We start from the raw sequence: 5,719 nt of genomic DNA, 5'->3' as shown, positions 1-5,719 counted from the left end.
TGTGTTGATTTCTGCTGTACAGCTAAGTGATTCAGTTATTCACATATATATATTCTTTTCATATTCTTTTCCATTATAGTTTACCATAAGATACTGAACATGGTTCCCTGTGTTGTAGGACAGGACATGTTGTTTATCCATTCTGGACATAATAGCTTGCATCTGCTAGTCCCAAACTCCCAACCCAATCTCCCTTTCTGTTGGCAATCATTAAGTCTGTTCTCTATGTCTGTGATTCTGTTCCTGTTTTGTAGACAAGTTCATTTGTGTCTTATTTTAGATCCTACATATAAGTGACGTCATATGACATCTGTCTTTTTCTTTCTGACTTAATTCGCTTAGTATGATCATCTCTAGGTCCAAGAGAAAATGGTGAGTTAAACCAGTGGTTCTCAAACTGTGGCCTGCACCAGAAGGGTGAAGGGCTTGTTAGAAAACACTCCTACTCCCAGGATTTCTGATTTGGGAGGTCTGGAGGGGCCTGAGAATCTGTACTTCCAAGTTCCCTGGTGATGTTGATGCTGCTGATCCAGGGACCCCACTTTGGAAGCACGAATGTAAACAACCTATTTTCTCTGTGCAGATCCTTTGCATTGGAAACCCTTTTAGATTGGGGTGGAAAGAGGCTGGAGTTGGGCTTGGTGGCCCCGGAGGTCAGGAATTGTGTTGTAGTCCAAAGATGCACTCGGCAACAATTTCTGGTCTTCATGGCCCCCTTGCCACAGCCCCTCCCCTGAAGACTGTGAACCAAGCAAGGCCAGGTGGGCTGAGCATTTACTATTTCTGAGTATTTCCTTTACTCCACTGACATCCGTGAGGGGCACTCTTTGCCACCTGTTACCAACGTCATTGCATTTGTGTTGCCTGCAGTTGTCAGGCTCCAGTACTCTTGCCTGGAAAGTCCCATGGATGGAGGAGGCTGGTAGGGTGCAGTCCATGGGGTCGCTAAGAGTCAGACATGACTGAGCGACTTCAATTTCACTTTTCACTTCCATGCATTGGAGAAGGAAATGGCAACCCACTCCAGTGTTCTTGCCTGGAGAATCCCAGGGACGGGGAAGCCTGGTGGGCTGCCGTCTATGGGGTCGCACAGAGTCGGGCAAGACTGAAGTGACTTAGCAGCAGCAGCAGCAGCAGTTGTCAGGAGCTCACAACAGCATCTCATTTGCAAAATAAGAAAAGATGGTGTAATGAAAGAGTTAGCTTTTCATAAGAGTCCTGACTTGCTAAAACCACAGTTGCATAATCCTGCTTGAAATCATATCAATAAATACGTTTTAAAATTCTATATATCCAAAAACTCCCGTTGTGTTCAAGAACCTTTTAAACATTGGTTGGCTGATTGAAGGGGAACTCTGTAGCTACGGTGGGGAGGACATTTGTCATGATATACTCTTTTTTTACCATTTGAATTCTGACCTTGAGTGAACTCTTAAGAAAATAACATCTCAAAAAAAAACAACAGAAACAAAAACCTCCCTCCAACATTGCACCATAGCCCTGACTGGCATAAACAACAGTAACATGGCTCCTTGTTTTCCTTTAAATTTTTCATTTATTTTTTGAATATGGAATCCATTCCCATGGTTCGACATTTTAAAAGTAATATAAAAACAGATACAGTAAAAAAAAAAGTCCCTCCCACTACCCTTTTGACTGAATTCATATTCTCCATCTTCATGGATAACCATTCTTATTAGTTTCTAGTAGATCATTGTAGAATTTTTCAGTGGCAATACAAGTACGTATATGTTTTTGTTTTTCTCCATTTTATATTTTAATAATACATCATAGGGGTCCTTTCATATAAGATTAGGAAACTTCCCCATTATTTCTTCAGTTGCAGAGCATCCATATTTATGGGTATTCTATACTTTGTTTAGCCATAACAGTTAACAGTTGGGTTGTTTCCAGACTTTTGTAATTATCTGCTCTTTCTTGAAACATTTTTCAAAATAGTTTTAGGTTGTATCAGTTGTCTAATTCATTTGCTGCTGAATGAGGCCTTCCCATGGCAGGCATGGTCCGGGGTATTCCTGGGGAGAGCCAGATTAACAGGATCCCTGAAGGACCCCATCCAATACACTTCATTCATTCATCTTCTATCCCTGCAACCACCTTAGGCAGTAGGTACTTCATATCTCTCCATTTTGCAAATGAGAAAACTGAGGCCTACGAAAAGTCAAATAACTCATCCAGACTTCTCCATGCATCTGGAGGATAGAATAATTGGAGTTTAAATCCTAGTTATCTGACTCCAGAGTAAGATCCTGTGATTTAATAAATGTTAGTTAAGATCTTACAGTACTTTTTCTCCATTGGTTTTTCCAGGAGAAAACAACTGCTAATTCATTATGACTGTAATTTCTAAATGTTAGCTAGGTTATAAATATAGCATTCATCCCACGATCATTAACTTTGCTTAATTTCAAACATAAGCAGTGTGTAAATTCCATGGGTTAGGGATTGATTTACTCTTTGCTTCTGCTTTGTCTCAGCCAGCACCTCGCAGGACAGGCACTTAATGGGTGACATGGTCTCTTTCCTGTTGATTACCCAGAAGTATTCATCTCCCTGCTGCCTCACAATGGGACCTGTTTGTCCAGCACTTGGAACACTTTAGAGGACAATGTGGGGGTGTCTAGCCATCTTCACTTTCCCAAGATTTTTCTGAAGACTGGTGGTGTGATTTTTTTTTTTAAATAACATTTTACTCACTCTGAATAGTAGTTGTGTTTGGATGGAGAAAAATAGTGGTGATATTTTTCCCCGCAAATCTAAAATTTTCTTCAAAAATATGTTTTCTTTTATTTTTGAATTTTTATCATTGGTACCATTTATTGTTAGTTGTTTTCAATACATTGTACTTGAAAATAGAGATTATACAAAATAAGTGCTTTAACTGGTTCATCAGTGACTTTTTCTCATTTTTTAAAACCATTTTATTTTGTATTAGAGTACAGCTGACTAGCAATGTTGTGATAGTTTGGTGAACGGTGATGGGACTCAGCCATACCTAAACATGTATCCATTCTCCCCTAATATCCTCTCCCATCCAGTCCTTTTAAATCAAAGTTATTATGCTAGTTTTTTTTTTAATTTTAAAAGAATGCATTGATATGGTTAGAGCTCAATAATTGAAAAGCATAAAATGTAAATAGTTAAGGTTTCCTTTCCATCCATTGACAGTTTCTTGGGCATCCTTTCAGAAATGTTTTACATGTATTCAGTATATATATTAATAGGTGCAAAAATTACAGGTTCTGCTCTCCCAGAAATGAAATGTTATCCAGTCAATCTGGAATTGTCCAATCGACAGTAGTTAGGCCATCAGCTTGATAGACCTCTACCATCCCCTAAGATACTATCCTTGCAACAACCAAACTTATTTTTTGCCTAGTATAACTTCCTTATTCCTGCCCCTGCCCGTCAAAGTCTTTCATTTTCTACAGCTCCTGGGAGCTCCTTTCTAGCTGTTCAATTGGATGCTGCCCAATTCATGGATTATTGAATAAAACCCATAAGATCTTTAAAATGTACTCAGTTGAATTTTTCTTTTTAACGGTGTGTTAAGAGGATCTGTATGAAATTGAAGCATGGGATGGATTAAAGTGAAGGAGAAACTCCTGTAAGGAGACCAGTTAGCATGTTATGCTGCAAACCCAAGTCCAAGGATAAGAAGTCCTAGACTAAAACTATGGGAGTGGAAAGAAAGTGATTAGAGAAAAAGAACTGGTGCTTTATGCGACAAGAGAGACTTTGCAGATGTGATTAAGGTTAAGGACTTTGAGATGGGAGAATATCCCGGGTTGTCCTGGTGGGCCCAATGTAGTTAACAAGTTCTTAAAAACAGAGATGCTTTCCTGGCTGTACAGTGAGGAAGACATAAATATGAACCGTGAACTCCCTGATGTTCAAGCTGGTTTTAGAGAGGGAAAAGGAACCAGAGATCAAATTGCCAACATCCGCTGGATCATGGAAAAAGCAAGAGAGTTCCAGAAAAACATCTATTTCTGCTTTATTGACTATGCCAAAGCCTTTGACTGTGTGGATCACAGTCAACTGTGGAAAATTCTGAAAGAGATGGGAATACCAGACCACCTGACCTGCCTCTTGAGAAATCTGTATGCAGGTCAGGAAGTAACAGAACTGGACATGAAACAACAGACTGGTTCCAAATAGGAAAAGGAGTACGTCAAGGCTGTATATTGTTACCCTGCTTATTTAACTTCTATGCAGAGTACATCATGAGAAATGCTGGACTGGAAGAAACACAAGCTGGAATCAAGACTGCCGGGAGAAATATCAATAACCGCAGATATGCAGATGACACCACCCTTATGGTAGAAAGTGAAGAGGAGCTAAAATGCTCTTGATGAACGTGAAAGTGGAGAGTGAAAAAGTTGGCTTAAAGCTCAACATTCAGAAAACGAAGATCATGGCATCTGGTCCCATCACTTCATGGGAAATAGATGGGGAAACAGTGGAAACAGTGTCAGACTTTATTTTTGGGGGCTCCAAAATCACTGCAGATGGTGACTGCAGCCATGAAATTAAAAGATGCTTACTCCTTGGAAGAAAAGTTATGACCAACCTAGATAGCATATTCAAAAGCAGAGACATTACTTTGCCGACTAAGGTCCATCTAGTCAAGGCTATGGTTTTTCCAGTGGTCATGTATGGATGTGAGAGTTGGACTGTGAAGAAGGCTGAGTGCCAAAGAATTGATGCTTTTGAACTGTGGTGTTGGAGAAGACTCTTGAGAGTCCCTTGGACTGCAAGGAGATCCAACCAGTCCATTCTGAAGGAGATCAGCCCTGGGATTTCTTTGGAAGGAAGGATGCTGAAGCTGAAACTCCAGTACTTTGGCCACCTGATGCGAAGAGTTGACTCATTGGAAAAGACTCTGATGCTGGGAGGGATTGGGGGCAGGAGGAGAAGGGGACGACTGAGGATGAGATGGCTGGATGGCATCACGGACTCGATGGACGTGAGTCTGAGTGAACTCCGGGAGATGGTGATGGACAGGGAGGCCTGGCGTGCTGCGATTCATGGGGTGGCAAAGAGTCAGACACAACTGAGCGACTGGACTGAAGTGGTCAGAGAGATGCAATCTTTCAATCTTACAGGCTTTGAAGATGGAGTAAGGGGGCTACAAGCCAAGGAATGAAGCTGAAAATGTCGAGGAGACAGACTGCAGGGGTGAACTCTGGAAAGGAACTAGCCTGTCGACCCCTTGATTTTAGTAAGACTTGCGCTGGACTTCTACAGAACTGTAAGACAGTACAATTGTATGTTTTTCAAACTGAGGTGTAATTGACATGCAACATTATATTCATTTCAGGTGTACAACATAATGATTCAACATTTGTATAGACTATGAAATAATCAGGCTTTCCAGGTGGCACAGAAGTAAAGAATCTGCCTGCCCATGTAAGATGTGCGGGAGACGCAAGTTCACTCCCTGGGTCGGGAAATCCCCTGGAGAAGGAAATGGCCACCCACGCCAGTGTTCTTGCCTGGACAATCCCCTGTTCAGAGGAGCCTGGTGGGCTACGGTCCCTGGGGTCGCAGAGTCAGACGCGGCTGAGCGTGCATGCAGTCAAACAAGACACATGAAATGATCACCACAGTAAGTCTGGACGACACCCATACATCGTTACAGAATGTTTTTTCTTGTGCAGAGAACTTTTGAGATTCCTCTTAGCAACTCTCAAAT

The 5,719-nt window shown here is 41.3% G+C and overlaps 1 long non-coding RNA gene across 1 annotated transcript; it reads left to right on the top strand.

The window, feature by feature from the left end:
• The first annotated feature begins 3,516 nt into the window (after nucleotides 1–3,516).
• On the top strand, nucleotides 3,517–5,175 carry LOC120860943. The gene is made up of 3 exons (XR_005720465.1): nucleotides 3,517–3,898; nucleotides 4,138–4,140; nucleotides 5,097–5,175. It is a non-coding gene; the product is annotated as an uncharacterized LOC120860943 (long non-coding RNA).
• The last annotated feature ends 544 nt before the right edge of the window (nucleotides 5,176–5,719 follow it).

This window comes from Oryx dammah, unplaced genomic scaffold (genome assembly GCF_014754425.2).
Source record: "Oryx dammah isolate SB20612 unplaced genomic scaffold, SCBI_Odam_1.1 HiC_scaffold_11210, whole genome shotgun sequence".
NCBI lineage: Eukaryota > Metazoa > Chordata > Mammalia > Artiodactyla > Bovidae > Oryx > Oryx dammah.
The sequence above is the reverse complement of the archived record's forward strand: the minus strand, read 5'-3'. Positions and strand labels throughout refer to the sequence as shown.